The sequence below is a fragment of the Paroedura picta genome, chromosome 1, assembly GCF_049243985.1.
Source record: "Paroedura picta isolate Pp20150507F chromosome 1, Ppicta_v3.0, whole genome shotgun sequence".
Lineage (NCBI taxonomy): Eukaryota > Metazoa > Chordata > Lepidosauria > Squamata > Gekkonidae > Paroedura > Paroedura picta.
Genome location: NC_135369.1, coordinates 124468812 through 124489757, shown reverse-complemented (window position 1 = coordinate 124489757; position 20946 = coordinate 124468812). Strand labels below are relative to the sequence as shown.

At 40.3% G+C, this 20946-nt stretch overlaps 1 protein-coding gene across 4 annotated transcripts in view; it reads left to right on the top strand.

Annotated features, from left to right (window-relative positions):
• Window positions 1-20946, top strand: part of SOBP (sine oculis binding protein homolog) — a 191462-nt gene that overhangs the window by 115145 nt on the left and 55371 nt on the right. The window lies entirely within an intron of this gene.

The following is a 20946-nucleotide window of genomic DNA, read 5'->3' as shown; positions in this document are numbered from 1 at the left end:
AGATGAAAACAGGAACAATTACCTATGGTAGTTAAGGAAATAGAGACAAAGTGTTTCTACCGGCATTCAAAATAAATCTTCCTCTTTAGTTAGGAATATTTCAAATTGACCGAATTATCTTCCTGCTGAGGTCCCTCTGTTTCCTGAACTGCACTCCCCAGGCGCCATCCCCAGGAATTTCCCAATCGACACTTGCAACCCTATGTGAAAAGATTAGCTTAATTTGTAAGCGGACACTGCAATGGCAGATAAAGACAAGGCTGTGAAACTGTCATTACATCTAACTGGGGGGAAAAGGTGGACAACTAAGCATTACACTGTGGGAAAAAAACTTCCAATAATAGTTTCAAATGAGTAGCCGTTTTGGTCTGAAGTAGCACAATAAAATCAGTCCAGTAGCACCTTTAAGACCAACAAAGATTTATTCAAGGCGTGAGCTTTCGAGTGCAAGCACTTATAGTCTGACAAAGAGTGCCTGCACTCGAAAACTCACGCCTTGAATAAATCTTTGTTGGTCTTAAAGGTGCTACTGGACTCTGATTTTATTGTTCCAAGAATAGTGTTTACCTGACTGAAATACTGCACTTTTTGATGCCCACTGTAACCCCAGAAAGAATAAAACAGTAAAAAAAGTACACTATATTACCAGGTCTCAAGGACTTAGAGAAGGCAATAATGTTCCTATGGCTGGACAGGAAGGGGCTGAAGAAGGAAGAAAGCACACTTGCCCTACCTGGATGGTGTGCAACTAAAGATCTCGCACACAGCCCAGGTCACAAAAGTAGCCCAGCTGGCATTTCTCCAGCTACTAGTGCCCTTTCTGGCCCTGGAACACCTGGCCACAGTGATCCAGGTGATGGTTATCTCCAGGCTAGATTTCTGTAATTCGCTATGCAGGCCTTCCCTTGTCCTTGACCCAGAAACTACAGCTGATGCAAAATGCAGCTGGCTGGGTCCTCACCAGAACACCATGGAGGATCCATATTTAGCTTGTGCTGAGGCAGCTGTATCGGTTGCCAGTTGAATTCTGGATTAAGTTCAAGGGTCTGGTTTTGACCTTTAAGGCCATTCATAGTCTAGGCCCAGCATATCTGAGGGACAGTCTTACTCCCTATGCCCCTTGCAGAATACTTCGCTCTGTGAGTACAAACAGGTTAGTGATCCCCAGCCCATGTGAAATTCACCTGGCCTCAACCAGGATTAGGAGCTTTTTGGCCCTGGCTCCAGCCTGGTGGAATGAGCTCACGAAACAGCTATGGGGCCTGCAGGAACTAATGCTGTTCCACAGGGCCTGCAAGATGGAGCTCTTCAACCACCAGGCTTTTGATTGAGTCCAGGCAGAAGAGACACTGTTTCCCCCTCCTCCTCTGAGCCCCCCCCCCCATATTTCATCAGTTTCATCCATCTGGGTAACATCTTCTGGACATCTCTGTAACATCTTCTTTTGTTGGGCATTGGTAGCTAGGGGATTAGTTGGATTTAGGGGTTGGGAGGAGAGTAATTTTACTGTTTTGATATATTATGTCTGTTGATTTTAAATCTGTATTTGAACTATGTTGTTAGCCACCATGAGCCAGCTGTGCTAGGAGTGGCCTCCTATAAGTACAATGAAATAAATAAATAAAAATAAATAGTCTTGCACAAATTGAGATTAGAGATTGCTAAGGGAAGATTGTTTGTCTTTAAAAGCAAGTTTGGAAATACACAGTGTTATCCAAACACAAAACTAGAACCCTGGAGGAACAGACAGTAGAAAACAATAAAGAAATGCAATATACAAAGTACAGTAGGAAGAGATGGAAAAAAACAAACATAAGAACACCAGTGAATTCCTTAGAGCAATATAAATATTGTCTGTGTGGCATACATGAGGAATAAAAGAGAGATGCCCAGTTTATGGGGGGAAATGCCCCAACTGTGACAAATTGAACTACTGTGCATCCAAGTGTCTCTTCAAATGAAACAAGCCCAAAACTAGACTGGATATTCTGAAAATGGAGAATGACAATGAGTATGAAGATCTGTTTTGGGTAGGAGATCAAGTAATAGATGCAATACAGACAAACTCAGCAAGGCACCAGAAACACGTTTATACAGCTATCGTAATAGGAAATACAACAATATAATTCCAATTAGATTGTGGTACCAGCCTGGAACATTATCCCTAGGCATCTAATGAAGAGATCAACCAGATGTTAATAATGTATGATCACACTATGTTGAAGCCAGTGGAAAAGTGTAAACAAAAATTACTAATCCAAGAGCAGGCAAAATGTGTTGGCCTGCTTGAGGGTGTTTTTTTAAAGAGACACTGACAGCAATATGAAGCCCATTAAATTACCAAAGAAAAAAGTACCAGTGTCTCTGTTGCAGCCTCTGGATGATGAACTGCAAAGTTTACAGAGGCAGGGAGAAAAGCACAGACTGAATACTCGGTATGATGGTGATAAAAAATCCATTAAGCCTGATAGATGCAAATAAAATAAAATTGAATTGGGGCAATTCAAACTGATGTTCAATGAAATCCTATACTATATAAAATTATTGACCTCAAAAGGACTGAAAGTAGACCCCCCCCCAAAAGTGAGAGCTATCCACAGTATGCCAAGACTGAAAAGCCATACACAAGATAAAAGCACACTTTGCACACTATGGAATACTGGACACAGTTTGTTCTCTTAATTTAACTCAGTTTGTTGGAAGGGAATATAAGATATTCAACTAACAGTAGGATTTCAAACATATGACATTACCTGATATTCTCAAAGTAATGGTAAATCAGATTCAACAGCAAAGAAACTCCTTAAGAAAAGCAAAAGCCACAGGGCAGACCCATATTTATCACTACTAGATCATTGAAATGCTCCATCTCCAGGTTTAAACTCTAGTACAATGGTAGAAGAACCTAGACTCTTTTACCCACAGGTGGGAGATCACTACAGTCAGGGTTCACTGCGACGTCTCTCATTGAACTCAGGAGACAGTAGCAACAAATACATCAATTAGCCAGAGATCTTCCTGACTTACAACATTGGAAACACAGTGACAATACACTCCCCAACAAAACAAGATGTCTACCTGGTAAAAAGTAATGATAATACAGCTCACTAATGCAATTTAGCGTTTTGTTCTTTCAAAAGAAAATGGATATAGCAATATGGAAAAGACATGTTGTAGGGCCCAAGAATTAGGCAAGAGAAACTCCCCCTTTCTGTGTCTCTTCGGTAGGGACTAGGCCAAGTGAGCAAAGGCCCAGGTTGAGTGTTCTGTAAACAAGTTATTAATATAACATTTTAAGTTATTCATGGATAAATACTGTTTTTTTCCCCTGGCGTTAGAAAGAACACACTATGAAGCGAAGTCCAAAGGGAACTTCTAAGGAGCAGTAGTGTGGCTCAGGGAAACCAAGGGCAGATTAAATGGTACACACATGCTCTTTTGGCTCTTCTTTGCTCTGTCTCCAAATGAGAGAAACAGACAAGCAGGGAATCATTTTCAAATTGCATCCAGGCACTATTTGCTTGGCTTGGTTCAGATCAAATCAAACTCTGGAACTGATTCCTGTGCAATGGCTTTCAGTGTTTGCATAGCAACTAAGCACTGTTTTGTTGATATGATTTTTTTTAATGGTAGAAAGAACCAAATTTACTAGGTAACTACACAAAGGCTTTGCTTGTACTCAAGAATTCATTCAGCAGTGCTTTATTATTAATGCATAACAAATGAAACCAAGAAGAGACTCTTATTCCATAGCATGGGGTCCACCAGATTCTAAATTGGCAGTCCAGAGGAATAGGAAGCTAGAAATTGCTCTGTGTGGCTGGCCTTTGAGGGTTGCAAGAGGCAACCACAGAAAGACATCAGTCAAATTGTTCAGGAAGAGGGTTTTTTTCCTCCACCAAAGCTGTTTTGATAGACCAGGGTGCCTCTCAGAAGGAAGTGCTGCTTATTTCCCCCCCCCCCCCCCCGTGTGATAAATTATACAATGAGGTGACTGTAGATATAGCAACTTGTTTAGGCAGTGGGCGTTGGTGTTTCAGGAATATTATTGAGATGGTTGAATATATTCTCTATGCTTTGGCCTCAATACACAGGCACTGAAGCCAATCAATGACACAGCTGCTGAATCCTTAATAGATGCACAGAAGAGGGACTGTTGGCTGGTGTAGCCTTTCTCAGTCCAGAAGTTCTATTATTTGACTAGTGTCAGTACCCTTTTCTGCACAACAATTAAAGGTACAGAAATTCTGTCCTCCAGATCACTTTGTTTAACAGCCAAAACACATACACATCATCCTGGGAAAAGAGCCAGCTTTGTTCTTGTGTATTGCATTCCTGGGTTTTGTTACTCTCCCCACAATACGCTTCTTGCAACAAGTAAAAAAAAACCAAAAAGAGAAGTAAGGGGATTTCCGCACTCTTTAAAAATAGTGAGATACTTATATTTCGTTGCCATTATATTCCAGCCTCCCTACATGACGTCACCAATATGCAGCGTCTTAGCATTAAACAGTCAGCTACATCCTCCATTTTAAAGCGCTAGCTGGTGAATCTCAAAAAGTGGATTCACCAACATATGTAGCACTACCTAATGGAGAGCAACCAGTAGGCCACCAACAAAAAAAATGTATGGAAATGAAGAAGCGCTATCTCAGCCTCCAATGTTCCGCCCGTGCACCGGGAATGGGAGTCTGGAGCAACAAATAGGTATTCAATTGTGCAGTCAAAGGCAAAAAAATTTTTCCCCAAAGTTGTAGCACAACACATACCTCTATAAGCTTCCCGCCATCAGGAATGAGATTTATTTTTAAAAGAAGCAAGATTTGTGATTCAATAAGTGGTGGCAATAAAAAAGCATTATGCATCTATGATTAGAAGCATATGTATTTCAATGGAGAACTATTGATTTTTTAAAAAAATTAGTGGGCATCGTGGGCCCTTTAAAACATGGAGAAAGGGGATTGGCTGCCTAGCTTGATTGACAGGCAGAAGAGAGTCACGTATAAATCGCATTGCTCTCTTTCACCATTTCCAGCAGTACTTGTGGAGAAGGATGTTGAAAATGTATATTGTGATTTTATGTAATGTAGTTTAAAATATGCCTTTATGTCTAAGTAGACACAGGGCCACACAGAGGTAGAAAAAGCTGCAGTTTTTCAAACTACAGGTAGCAATTCATCTTGAAAAATAATGGAATATTTATCTTAATTTAGCAGCACAGTTCTACACAGAGTACTCTAGTTTAAGCCCAGTTGGGTAGAATTAGACCTGAGTAGGACTGAAATTCTTAATTCAGAACTAAATAGTTTTCAGAAGACACTGTGGTTCAGTGTAGGGTTTGGACCTGATGGATATTGAAACTGTTGGATGACTTTCCTTAAATAACTGAGAACAATCCTAAGCAAGTTTACTCAGAAATAAATCTCATTTTTTTCAGTGAGGCTTATTTTCAGGAAAGTATTCTTAAGGAGGCAGCATATTCCTTAGCCTCAGTTCCGCATAGTGGAGCAGTAATAGAAAAAAAAGAATAGTAAAAATTATAGAAGTAGTAAAATAATAGTGACTCACAGAATGATACTGAGGAGAAATGAAAGATTATTATGGGGACTCACAGAATATTAAGATGATAAATGGGATAATAGCATACATCAGAAAGAGCTATAAAGTTTATTAGTTACTGATTAAATACCCAAATAATTATGACAGCATGGCTTCTGCTGTGAGGGAGAGACAGAAAGAGAGAGATCTGGGGCTGCTGGTGTCCCCTGGATCCTAGTGCCCATTTTATTCCTGGTTGCAATGGGATTTGTTGCTAGCATAAAAATAATGCTTAAAAATCTGCTGCTGCAATTTCTGAGGATATTGATAGATCTGTGGATGAGTAATGAGTATGCAGTGCAATCTTAAGCAGAGTTACACCGCTAGGATTCACTGCTAGATTTTCAGGAGGTGCTTACCAACAAAGCTGGAAAAACACTAAGCAGTTATGACATTAAAGGAATGCCCTGGTGGCTTAGCAGATGGTTAAAACCTAACAAGCAGTGGGTAGATGCAAACTGTAAATTATTGAAATGGAAGAAGATGCACTATGAAACATTTCAAGAATCTAAGTTAAAACTTTTAAAAATATATTATTTAATGACCTAGAAAACTTTGACCCACGTAATAATATACTGCAAGCATCAAGTAATGGGAAGATTGTGAAGGATATTCTTATTCAGCAGTTTTTAGGGCTGGGTATAAGTGTCCCAGCAAGAGGGTAAAGTCCTTCATGCATGCATCAGCATCTGTCTCCTAAGTCTCCAATGCCAATTTTAGCAGTATGTATGGCAACTGTGGCAACTATGCAGCACTGCTTCTTTTAATATAAATATATGCATTAAAACACTCCATTTAAAAATGATTGGGCTGCCATGTCAATTTAAAGCAACAGGTTCAGGTAATTTAGAGCAACAGATTCAATACCAATTCCTTGCTATAGATGACTCTGCTAAATTTTATGCATAGAATAGAGTTGCAAGGTTCCTCCCCCTGCCGCCAGTGGGGGCAGAGGTGCTTAAGTTGCCATTTCAGGTAACTCCTGGATTATAGAATCATAGAGTTGGAAAGGACCTCCCAGGTAATCTAGTCCAACCCCCTGCAGAATGCAGGAAATTCACAATGACCTACCCACCTCAGTGACCCCAATTTCATGCCCAGATGATCCCCCCCCCCAAACCAGAATCCCTGGCCAGTCTGGCCTGGAAGAAATTCTCTTTCTGATCCCAAAGTGATAATTGGCATTTCCCTGGGCATACAAGGAAGAGCCACAAGAGTCAAACACTGACACAGTCCCTTCTGCCCTCCCACTTACAATTTGCTTAAGTTCACAGGATATTTGTGTCTGTGGGGATGGAGTCTGGGGAAGGCAGGAACCTCAGTCTGGCACAATGCCATACAGCCCACTCTCCAAAGCATCTGTTTTATCTAGGGACACTGATTTCTATAGTCAGGAGAGGAGCTGTAACTCCAGGAGATCCCCAGGACCCCCCTGCAGGCCAGTATCCAAAGAATATAACCTAGAGGTTGAGAGAAGTGGTGTGATATTGCTTTCTACTGCAAAAAAATTCTAAATAAATAATTGGATTCTCTGCATCAGAGCATATGTCTTCCTATGTCAAACCTCTAATGGAGCATTCAACTCTGTACTATATTTATTATTATAAGAAATATACGTCTCCAGAAAGATAGGAAAAGATTAATTACCCATATCTGGTTCCTGTCTGACATAAAGTAATTCTTATTTATTTACATTTTATACAGTGTTTTATTTTCCGTGAGAGCTTTTTGTTTTACTATCTTTCAAATCTTTGTGTTACAAAATGCACCCATGTTAAAGAGCATTTGCTATTTGATAAATAGGTAATCTGTAATATGCATCTTTGACTCACGCAGAAGGTACTGTTGTTGTCTAATGTAAAAAGATAAAAACAATTGGCCAGAGGTCGTATTTGTGTGGGTTTTTTCCCTTCACTGAAAGGAGATTTGCAGTACACTACAATGTATACTTATAAAGTAGTTTCTTTCTGTAGTTGCATTACCAGAATCTGAACAGAGCAGAACAGAGATCAAGTACCTTGGCCAAACATTCCTATGCTACTGTGCAGAAATATTGACTTAGAAAAGGACACTGAAGGATCTCTGTGTCTTTTCCTCTCAGTTTTAGCTTATTTTCTAATGCAAAATTCAAGTGGGTAGCCGTGCTGGTCTGAAGCTGCAAAACAAAAATTGAGTCCAGTAGCACCTTTAAGACTAACAAAGATTTATTCAAGGCGTGAGCTTTCGAGTGCAAGCACTCTTCCTCAGACTAAGGATAATAAGAGTACAGGTATAAGGCAAAAGTTAATTAGTAGCACATTAGTAAACTGTGTCATAATATCCTTAAAGCTAAGTTAGTGACATAAGAGTCTGGCCTTATTCTGCGGATAGATCTACACTGCAAATGTTAAACTTAAACTTAAAGGCTATTTAAATGTCATTTTCCCTAAATCAAGTGGTCATAATATTTAAATAGCCTTCAAAGTTGTTGATATTTTTTTTAATGTATTGGCAATTCTGCGTACAGCACTCTGAATTCCGTGGAGAAAGAGTTGCATGCAAGTGTAATTAAATGGAATAAATAAGTTTATGTCATAGATAAATCCCAGTAAGCTCTGATGATCTATATATACAATGTTATATTGTGGCATTTGAGAGTTCTTTGTAGTGACAGTCAGTTCCTTGAATTCCATATTCAGTACAAATCTTGTCCTACAGAGACAGGTAAAATAGCTATTGCCTTGTACAAGACTCTGTATAAGGAAGCACTTTCATTGTCATTACAGTTGACTGACTTCTGCTGACCAGCAATAATAGAATTGATAAATGAAAAGAGGGCCAGGTTGGACAACATGCAGATAATCACCAAAGTGTTTGATCTAGTCCAGAGGTACCCATTGTGATGCCCAAGAGTGCCCACTGACACCTTACCTAGTGACCATCAAGTGCTTCCAGAAAGTATGGGGTAGGGATTCATACCCAACATGGCTTCTTATTGGTTGTGCAGATTAAAACAAGATTGGTAGTAGCTGCCACTCCAGTGTTGCTTTTGTTCTCTCTCACTCCTTAGTGTATTTTAAGGGCAATTCTGTACAATGGGCAATTTCGCTAAGTCTGAGCGCTATTGAAAAGCGCTGGAAGCAAAAGCAGCAGTAACCCATACAGCCGGTTCAATCGAAAAAAAGGCTCTCCCACTATCACTGCTCTTGTAACACAAAAGTTTCCAGTCTTGCCGAAATTGATACAAAGGAGGCGATATTTTCCCGTGCTTCCTCGCTCCCCTGGCCATCAATCAAAGAGAGCAGCCAATTAACTGTTGTGTTCGAGTTTGCCTTTAAAAACTGTTTTTTAAAAACACGAAAACACCAGTAGCATATTCGTTCATTCAATGTATCAGAAAGACCTTTTCATTAGCTTAGGAGCTGGCACTTACTCGTTTACACACTCTGAAAGTAACCCCCTCCCCCAGTGCTATTTCTGGCTGAAATTACGGGCAGTGTTGAACGGGGGGCTGTATCGTGCTCGGAAACCTTACGGACAATTGCTTGTGGAGGGATTTCAGCCAAAGAAGCATCGCTTATTCGTTGCTTTGGCCGGTTTAAGGGAGAAAAAATGGCGATTGCGACGCCAGAAGCTCAGGTGCGAGAGATTAGGGAGGGACATGCTTGCTACCGCTGTATTGAGAACGCACATGTCTTTTTTGGATGTGTTGCAGGCTGCTCTCAAGAGTCTAGCGTTTTTTTCAGGGGGAATCCACTTTTGTGGATCCACTACAATGAAGCAATTTTTGCGGGAGTGTTGCGTATTGTGTATGACATCGTGAATAATGAAAAATAAATAGCATTACACAATGGTAACACTTTGGCAACATTAGCGCTGTGCGGAATGGACCTAAGAATTACCTTCATTTACACCACACTTGGATTGCCTCTGGTTGTGTATGGGCTCCATCTCCTGTGGCAGCCATTTTTTGGTTCACCCACCACCCTGTGTTAAAATCCCAAATGTGCCCACAAACTGAAAAAGGTTGGGGACTCTGAATTTAATCAGTGAGAAGGTTCTCCAAAGTCTCTATTCTGAATTTCAGACACATTAAGGGCCAGTTCTGATCAGCTGGTTTCTCTGAGAAATTGTTTTGTGTGAATGAATCACATATATCAAGTTCCTTCAGCCATTTTAGGAAGCTTGAATCAATGATGTTCCTTTTTCTATGTAATTCCTCTAAACCCATACAGAGAAGCCTTTCCTGAGAGTCAACTCCTCAGTTGAGAAAGAATGATGCAGCAATGGGTCCTGAGTTCATCATAGAGCCTTTTAAAATTACTATTAATAGTGTGCTAATCTGATAACCTTAGAATCCCATTGCAAAGTGGGCAACAACTACCATCACTATGAACTGGTAGTTGACAAGAATTTAAATATGTGAATTCTCATTTTGCCTAATGGAAGATTTTCCCCAAAATAATGTCACCATTCCTCTTTTGGCAAGCACTCTTACTGAAACCAAGTAGTTTGCCAGTTATAGTACACACAGACAAACCCCTTCTGCAACCACAGATCTGCCATCCGTCATGCTTAGGCCAATTCCACACCAGTAGTGCCACTTTGGGATGCTGCTGGTGCGATGCTGTGGAGTTGCATGATACACAGCTTTCTCTGGCATATTAATGCTAAAGAATCTCTTTTGCAAATAGAGATGGCTTTTTAGATACGAATTAACATACAACCATTCTAATTCTGATCAGACTACTTTTGCGGTCTGCATTTGCATGACTCTCAAAATGTCTCTATCAGCCAGCCCTTTAATTATGACCCCTCTTGGCTTTTAAGTTGTTTGTGTCCCAAGCCTGTTACTTTTTTCTACTCTTTTTCTACTCTTCTTCCTTCCCTCACTCTTCTCTTTGCAGGGCAAGGCAAGTAGTGGACCCTTTCTAGGGCCATGTTTGCCTTCATTCCTGAGGAGCACATATTGTACTAACTCCTATGTTTTAAGGGAAACTGCAGAATATAAAATGGCCATGGGTGCAAAATCGTTTCACAGTCTTTAATAAACATGGTTTGGAAATACAGGTGATAAGAAAAAAACAAATGCATCAACCTAAGACATGTTTTCCCATGTCTGCTAGTGTGATTTTTGTGAGGAAAGGGGATTCTGTTTAGATATAGTACAACTAGCAAGGAGATGGGGGAGAATTCTTTCTTGCAGATGTGGAATGGGAAGAAACACGGAGGCAATGCATCTATTTTTAGCAAGTGTATAGACCTGCAAAGGCTTGTAGATGCCAAGGAGTTGCTGCCACTAAAATCTGGCTGTGAGCAATGCATTCATATTTAAACATGTTGCCTTGGAAAATGGAAGTGATCAAGCTCGCTTTCTTTTCTGTTTAGTGTGCCTTAGCTATATAGGTTTGAGTTCATTGGTCATATTGAGTTGAGACGATTGACTAATTAATGCACCTATAATGTGGCAGGATTTCAGTGTTCAATAACAGAAATGAGGTTTTGACATTTTTGTCTTTTTTTTTTTAAGAAGCTGTGGCAGTAAGCATCATCACCCCTTAACACACATGGAACACTTTTCTCAGGTCCAAGCATATACATGTTAAGCAATGTTGGTAAATATATAAATCTATTACATTATAAATAAAGCTGTAATTTGATAAGGATGAACAAAACTGGTTAGAACATAAATGAGACAATATTCAATGAGTATAAACTGTGGAATGACTTTTGTCTGGTTGGGCAAACTGGGGGGTTGAGGAATGATATAACTGAAGTTTAATACCTTTATTTTGTTTATTTATACTTCAATTTATATACCGCCGCTCCCTTTAAGAAAGGCTCAGGGCAGTTTAAATAACAATAAAACCCGTAAAACATGATAAAATCCCAATATAAACCTCTTTGATGGTGAAAAAATCCCCCCCACACACACACTATCCAGAAAATCTGAAAACCAAATCTCAGGAGAGATCTTCCTAGTGGGGAGCCTGATGACCTCTGTGAGGGGCTTCAGATCTTCCTTATCCTGACCTCAACCAAAAACCCAGTGGAAGATCTCCATGTTGCAGACCCTGCAGAACTGTGAAAGCTCTGACAGGGCCCATAGCTGTCCCAGGAGCTCATTCCACCAGGTAGGGGCCAGGACCAAGAAGGCCCTGGCCATGGTAGAAGCCAGGCAAACCTCCCTTAGGCCAGGGACCTCCACCACAGAGTGCAAGGCCCTGTGGGGGGCATAAGGAGATAGGTAGACCCACAGATATGTGGGGACCAGACTGTGGATAGCCTTAAAGGTTAACACCAAAACCTTGAACTTTATCTGGGCCGCAACTGGCAACCAACGCAACTGCCTCATCACAGGCTGGATATGGGTCCTCCAAGATGTTCCACTGAGGACCTTAGTAGCTGCATTTTGCACCAGCTGCAATTTCCAGATCAAGGACAAGGGTAGGCCCGTGTAGAGTGAGTTACCGAAGACTAATCTTGAGGTGACCATTGTGGTCAAGCAGTCTAAGTACAATTAGGGCACTAGTATAGGACTTGGTATAGATGGAAAACTTCTGTGCATGCTACTCCCTTGACCTGGGCCTCCATAGGCATCCAAGACCACTCCCAAATTCCTGGCCAAGAGTGAGATGTTGAGTTGCACTCCAGCTAAGATAGGAAGCCACACTTCCTGATCTGTCCCCTTTCTGCCCAGCCACAGTTCACCTGTGACCATCCTGCCCAGCCACAGTCTTGGAGGGGTTGAGTTTCAGGCGACTCTGCTCTAACCATCCAGCTACGGCTTCCAAACAACTGGCAAATATATCTGGGGGGAGTCCGGGCAGCCATCCATCAGGAGATAGAGCTGAGCGTCATCCACATATTGGTGACAGCCCAGCCCAAAGCCCCAGACCAGCTGAGTCAGAAGGTGCATAAAGATGTTAAATAATGTGGGAGCGAGAACTGCAACAGGGGTGCAACAACCTCTGTGACCAGTTCCGGAGAAAGGAGCGCAGCAACTGGAGAGCTATCCTCCAAATCCCGGCCCCGGCGAGACAGTAGGCCAACAAGTCATGGCTGACCATGTCAGACATGGCGGACATGAGGACTGCTGAACCGCCCTGATCCAGCTGGCACCAGAGATCATCAAGGTGACCAGCACTGTCTCCACCCCGTGGCCAGGATGGGAACCTGACTGGTATGGATCAAGTGCTGAAGTATCTTCCAAGAATGCCAGGAGCTGGTCTATAACAGCCCTTTCAACCACCTTGCCTAGAAATGCAAAAGTGGTAGCTGGACAAGTCCCATGGATCCAGCCATGGTTTCTTCAGTAGAGGGCAAACCTCCACCTCCTTCAACACCTCTGGGATAGTCAGCTTCTGTTAGCAGTTATCAGCCCAATGCACCTATAACTTCCATGGTCCTCTAAAAGTAGAAACAAAATTTACTAGTATGGGATGAAAGGGATAACTCAAAGTGAATATGAAAGGATGCTAGGAAAGAAATTGTCACCCAGCTCAATCCTCTTTGAGTGGATAGCATGACAATACTGTCATAAAGGAGGTAGATAAGATAATGCAGTATAATGCAGCAGGTGGATAAGAATCTGATCCAAGAGACAAACTAGATAATCTAGATATTTAAGATCCTAGAAACAATATTAGATTCCATGGCAAACTTAAATATTAAGGTTATGTCTGAATTTTTGCCCAAGTTAGTGTCCTTCGGGGTTTCCACCTATTCTGATTCAACATTTGCTTATTGTTGGGAGCTCCATATTTTGATGGAACATGTGTAGGGGGTAGACCTCAATGTGGCAAGGTAACTAACAGCCCCCTGAAGCATTTCAAATTGGAGAAACAGCACAAGAAGAACTCCAGGCATATGTGTGATCATACATGGGACCCAGGGGAAAACCTAACAAGCCCTTAGTACAAGCAGAGTTGGAATCCCCTTGCAGCCCAAGCAAAGATGTATGTTCTAAAAACATTGACAAATTGTTTGCCTCGCATCATTCGGGTAGCAGTTTTGAAATATTTTGCTTTTAATAATGCACAGAAGACAAAGATGACAAATAGTCACTATCAGGCAAAGTTATTACATTTTGCAAGAACTTAATCTAGAATCCTCCACTATTGAAAAAAGATCTTTCCCACAGATCCTAAGAACAAGCTAGAGAGCAAAGCCTGGCAGTTCATCAGGAACAGATGGCACAGATGGCAATTCCCCATGCAACTTTCTCCTCCAACCAAAGAGAGGTGTCTGTGTTTGGGGGGGGGGGGGCTAAGCTTTTGGCTGGCTTCAGCAGTTTTTGCTGTGTTTATATTGTCCCATGCTGTTGTTTGTTGCTATGGATATTTTTTATTAACTTTGCAATCAGCTTGAATATACAATTAAGTGTATGTTGGTCTATATATTTCACCCGTAACTACCTCAGACATTATTGGCTGATTCTTTCCATTTTGGAAGAAGAAATAACAGGATGGGATGGGGCAATGACTATTACATTTATGAAGTACAGTAGTTATCTTCTGTTCCTTTCTTATTTTTTGTTAAACTAATTTATACTCTCAATTCTTGAACTAATTATGTACTTATTGTGGGGAGTCCTATCTGAGCATATGTCGTAGCTATATCCTATTGTAATTTTATAGGACCAGAACGGGGCCAAATTGATGTTTCTTTGGTGGCTGACTTGTTATAAATAGCTTGAAAAGTCTATCATGTTATATTAAAGTAGTACATGAACAAGTTAAAAGGAATTTGTTACTCAACTTTAAAGTTGCTAACTCCCATGATTTGGAGACAGTTTTCATTTACTGGTATTTCCAAAGCCGGAGTAGTTTGAATTCCCCCCCCCCCCCGATGCACTAAAGATAGGTTTAACAAATATTGCCAAAGAGACCTGAAGGAAAATAGAGTCGTAAGAAACAGAAAGGGCTGGTCTAATTGATGAATGACAGCCATAATGCTAGTGGATTAGTACTATTCGAGCAGAAGAAGTGTTGTGATTGATATAATCTTTTTGTCTCATACATGTTGTAGATGTTCAGATGATCAAATCTGAAACATAGATAATACCCATGTAGGCTGAATAGTTCAATATTCACAGTGGAAAAAGCAAATGAGAGTATCATCCCAATTTTCCAATAAAATTAAGTTCTTGAGTATTTTAAAATATGTCACTAGAGGCTGGCTCATCTGTTCTGCTGTTGTTAGGTTCTGTCAAGTTGTTACTGACTCATGGAGACTTTATGAACAAAGGCATGCCATCCAACTCTGTCTGCAGTCATTTATATTAGGGTTTTTGGCCATGTTTATAAGCTTTCTTGGCAAAATATAGAAGTGGCTTGCCATTGCATTCTCCCAGGAGTAGTACAGTAGCCATTCAATCTGTCCATGCCTACTGCTGTCCCACACTCAGCTTTGCCCATGTGTCAACTTAATGGTAATGCTGCTCCACTTTACCATGGATCTCTCTAGGTCTGGCTTCTACTCTTAAGATCTGTCCAGCTTGGAAGACCCTGCCAGTAGCTAAGCTACTATTGGCATAGCTCTCAGGGTGATTGGAGCATGCAAGCCCTCCCCCACAGCAAGGTAGAGATCCCTTGGATGGGGGGGTCATCTGTTCTATCTCAGGTAAAAACAAAGAGTTAGTAAATATGCAGGAGTAAAAAAAATCTGTTCAAAAGTATATGAGTATTCGTTCTTGGATAACTTGTTCTATGCTTTTCACAACTAGAAACATGTTTAATTTTCTGAAAATTACAAGATGTTCTTTGAGGAATGCTGCAATTTATGAAGCATCCATATGGATGCTCTGCTCATGGCCACTGCTCGGAGTGGTGGTTTAAAGGAGAAAGCCTGAGGAGACCCACAAGATATGCTTGGAAATAGCATGATGACTTGTGGATACTTCCAATATTGCAGGGGCCAACTACAACCTTTTCTGCACCAGGAATTTGCCCTGCCTCACTTCTCATCTGGTGGTAGGGAAAATTCCCAATTTCAGATGACATCATGGCTAGGCCAGGGCTGTCCCAGGCCTCGCTAAACTCAGAATCTTGTTTGCCTTGGGATTTTTTTTTTAACTTTTAAAAATGGGGTATCGTGTTATAACACAGTATCCCATTCTTAAAAGTCAAAAGTGGTCCCCACCATCCCACAGCGTGGCGGAACCTCACGGCCCCGGCTGACTCCTCTGGAGGCACAAATCTGGGGCAGACCAGGTCCAGTGGGGAAAATGTTCCCCGATCTTGACCCAGGAAGAGGTGGTGCAACCTGCCCCAGCCAAAACACCTGGTGGAAGCCCAGCATGGTGGTGCTGGTGCAGAATAGATCTGCATTTCACATAGGAGGAAGTTTTCTGGAACTTGAATTCTATCAGCATCTTAACAATACAGAAGCTCATTTTTAGACAATGTTGTCTTATATTTCTGACTTTATTAGACAGCTTAAGGAACTGTTTGACAGAAACAAAGAGATGAAGATATTAAGGGGATTAAAATAATAAATCTATGTACTGATGAATTATACTATTTAATTTATCAAATTTTTGAAAAGTTGTTTTTACCTGGTTAAAGAAAGCTGAGGATATTCAGTGTTTCTAATAGAATAGACTGTACAGATGAACAAATTATCTGGTAGTATTGTGTGGAATTTAAAAATGCTGAATATACCTTATATGCATGATTAAAAAGTATATTGCACGACATAAGTAATGCAAAATATATGGCTTCAAGTTAGTCTTTACTCATTACTTGTTTAGTGTTTGGAGAGCAGCTAAGTTACATAGAACAACTGATATTATTTTAGATGGCTGTCAAACCCTTTAATAAATTTTAAGATCCAGATATTTTCTTCCCTTTGCACTAAATAACATACCTTGCAATATACCTTTCATAAATTGTACTCACAATTTTTTCATAAATATCAGTAATACCTGGGAATGCTAAACTCCCTTCTTTTATTGAACATGGAAACATGGCCTACATGCCCCTGTGATAATGCCCAACCTGAGACAATTTCACATATCTTACTGTACTGTCCTTTTTATGAAAACATCTGAAAATATGTAATCCTACTTTACTATCCCATTACACTAGACATTCATCTTCGTCCTTCCATAATAGTGACACTATAGTTAAATTTTTGCTAAGGGATAAAGACCCACTTATTTCTAACATGGTAGCAAAATCCTTTTACATTTTTACTAGAATAGGATCAAAAAGAATGTCCGAACGATAGTAATGGATGGGTAAATGCCATCTCATCACCTGGGTTAATGGACTGTTCAAGAAGACGTATTGCTTTCTTGTCCCTGTAGCCAACTTCTTTGAGGTTTCCTCCCCCTTCTTCTTTTCATGTTATAACCCTTTCCCCTCTCTTACAATAACATTATATTTGTTTCCAACAATGCATAGTTTTTAATATTGTTTTATTATCTTAATATTTTTATGTAGCAATACTCTTATATTTTTCATGACATCATATTTATTAACTTCTATAATTGATTGTTGCAGTTTCTGCAGATGTATTCTTTATATGGGTCAATTGACCAAATAATCATACTGACTGATTGACATGGCCTACATGTGCAGATAGAGGAGGAAGAAAGTAACATGTTCAGACCTTTAATATTTGTCTACCTGTTAAACTCTTTCAGATTAAAAACAACAACAACAATCCAATCCTATTGGTGGAAAACTTTGCGTCACCTCAGAACATATTGGCTTGGATCCACCAGGGTATTTCCATATTTGGAAAGATTTCTATTCATGGATCACAACCTTTTTGCCTTCTCTTCCCATTGAATCCCAGAATGCCCCCTGAAATTTATGGTGCATTTTGGACTGCTGCAGGAGGAGGGAAGTGAGAAAGTTTCAATTGGCAAGCAGACATTTCTCTGTTTGTGGAAATGCTCTAGAGCAGTGATCCCCAACCTTTTTATCACTGGGATCCACTCAACGCTGGGGACCACTCACCGAGAACCACTCAACACCTTTTACTGAGGCCCGGTGGGGGGGGGGTAGTTTACTCTCAACCACAGCCCTAACGCTCTCTGATCACTATGGTAATGTTTAAACATCCCTTCAAAATAAGATACAGACACGCCACAACAATGAACATAAGGAACATTTTTTCATGGAAATTTTAACTCATGACAATGACAAATCAATGGGAACCCTGAGCTTGTTTCTCTGCAACGAGATAGTCCCATCTGGGAGTGATAGGAGACAATGACACCCGAAGTGTGTTGTAAAGGGCTGGGGAGGATGAAGTAAAGGGCTGGGGGGGGGAGAAGATGTCCTTCGGGGCCCACCTCCAATTAGTCGAAGGACCACATGTGGTCCGCGGCCCACAGGTTGGGGATCGCTACTCTAGAGCAGTGGTTCCCAACCTTTTTATAACCGGGGACCACTCAACGCCGGGGACCACTCAACGCCTTTTACTGAGGCCTGGGGGGGTAGTTTACTCCTCTACTCTCAACCACTGCCCTAACGCTCTCTGATCGCTATGGTAATGTTTAAACATCCCTTCAAAATAAGATACAGACACGCCACAACAATGAACATAAGGAATATTTTATTTTCATGGAAATTTTAACTCATGACAATGACAAATCAATGGGAACCCTGAGCTTGTTTCTCTGCAACGAGATAGTCCCATCTGGGAGTGATGGGAGACAATGACACCCGAAGTGTGTTGTAAAGGGCCAGGGGGGGGGGAAGGCGTCCTTCGGGGCCTACCTCCAATTAGTCGAAGGACCACATGTGGTCCGCAGCCCACAGGTTGTGGATCGCTACTCTAAAGGATTCAGGCTGTTATCCTTCATGGCTGGAATGTGACATCATTCAGTTGTTTAGAAAATGATATTTGAAATCTGCAGTGAAATAACTAGTTATCATATTGATTTTAATGCTGCCTTGTTGTTACTGCATAGATTAGATTACACAAATACAGGTTTTTAGGTACAGGGAATTTTAAGTGGAAAAGATAATAATTTTTAAAAATCAGATATGTTTTAATTAGCTGAAATTTGAACTTCCTAATGAAAGTGGCTAGACTGATTTAAAAAATTGGGGGGGGGAGGCAGAGTGGTATCCTTTAATATTTATATATTTATTTTATTATATTTCTATACCGCCCTCCCCGGAGGCTCAGGGCGGTTTACATTAAACTTATAGAACAGTCTTCATTAATAATCATACAATAATGACAGTGGTTTAACTTGAAAATTCTATTAGAACTGACATAACCCCATCAAAATATGACATGTATTTTTATTAATTTTGTGATCAGAGGATGTTAATAGTGAAAACTATTTCCCCCCCCCACACACACACACACACCTTTATTCAGTATTTAATGGTATGTCTTGCAGGTTATATTGTGTTGTACAGTTTTTTTTAATGAAAACTGAATAAACAATATTAAAAAGAAACAACCCTTTTGTATAAATTCCACAGAAATACATAATAGATCAAAATTCTTCTCTTTATATGAGTCTTGTAGTATTCTATGGAAAGGTCAGCACTAAAATACTGGCATTTTGTCCCCTTTGATGCTTGTACACTGGAAGCTTTGCTTCCAGCATCATTGAAAATAATTGCTTGTTAATATCCAGGGGTGTCAATCTGTATATTATAGATGCTCGAGAGGGAGAAGAAAGGTTTTCTGAATTAATTAGACTGTTTCTAAAGCTATGGTTGCATGAGATGTTAACAGCTGTGCATAGAATTAGAAACTACATTGAGGTATTATTGCTAAATTTCACCTGAATTAACCATTATTTTCAGCCTTTGACCCACTGTTTCCTGCAAGATTCCCCCCCCCCAAAAAAGTTGGGTTTTTAAAAATTCTTGCAGTGGCAGCAATTTTATTAAGATTAATTACATAAAAATTTAAAATTGATTTTAAATATGTAAGAATCAAACTATTCAAGAATCTTCTCAATCTATCCAGTAAAGGAACACATTTGGGAAATTATTAGGCGCATTCCGCACTCAGAAAATGTAGTGAAAGGGTTACCTCTTGCAGACACTTTTTTTTTTGTTTGATGTTTTACATGGCGGCATCAGCATCCCGCGTTCCAGCAGCTACACACTCCATTTTAAAGCAGTCATTGAGGAATTGCATAAAGTGGATTCCCCCAACTATGTTGCATGAGCGGGAGGAGATCAACCAGCAAAAACTAGCAAAATAGCTGTGCGGAACCAAAGTGGCCAGAAGAAGCTGATCTCTGTCTCCAGCGCCCACCCTCATGCCTGCCTCCCTGTCCCTTCTCTCTGGAACATGTCTTCTCTGTGTGTGTGTGTTTTAGCAAGCTGCCTGGAGCAACAAATATGTGTTTCTTGATCCAGGCAGAGAAAAAACAATTCCCACCAACCAGTTAGCGCACAAAGCATGCTTTTCAATCCCCCCCCCCGAACTGGGAAAATAATTACTTCTGTAATTACTTCTGTAACATAAATAATTACTACTGTAACAAGTAATAATTATTTCTGTAACAAGTATCATAATTCCAAAACCGGGTGGCATTAAACTATGCACTATGCATGTATGATTATATGCATAGGCACAGCAACAGAGAAGTTTTACTTTAAAAAGAGATCACTTGCCCTTTAAAGCTGGGAGATAGGTGATTGGCTGACTGCTATGATTGACAGGTGGGGGGAGACTCATGGGTATAGTCAGTCCCTCTGCTCCACCATTTTAATCAGCCGCGTGGAGTGCCTGAAAGCGTGAGAAAGTGAGAGAAGAAAGTGAGAGCACAAGGAGGTGAGAAATGGCGGGGGGTGCAATTTTTAATACCTTTAAGGAATTGCGCTGGGCTAACACTATATTCTTAGATATGCGGAATGGCCCTTACTGTTCCTTTCACTATAAGTCTTTTTTTTACCCTTTTTTCGATGTTTTTTATTATTCCAAAGATTGTTTCCTATAGGACCAATAAGTTTTTTCACACAAATTAAAGGTTTAGGGTTCTAGATAATATTCTCAAAGTAGTTTTATAAAGCTGAACTCTATCTGAGGGATAATGATGTAAATTACCCTTGTTTAGATAAAGATTGACCTTTTTTGGATAGAGGATATTGTTGAACTATTTCATGACATATTTTTCTCTGTTTTGGCTCCCAAGCTTCAGAAGCTTTGAATTCTGATCACAATGCTGCTGTTATTCACACATCAGATTTAATTGGGGAATATATTATTATTTATTATTATTATTATTATTATTATTATTAGCCTTGCTACTTGCCTCTCCCCAGAGGCTCGAGGCGAGTTACAGCATAAACCCCCCTAATAAAAATATACAATAAAACCCATAAAACCCCAATATACAGTAATCTGTAAACCAGCGGTATTAAATAAAAGGCTAAG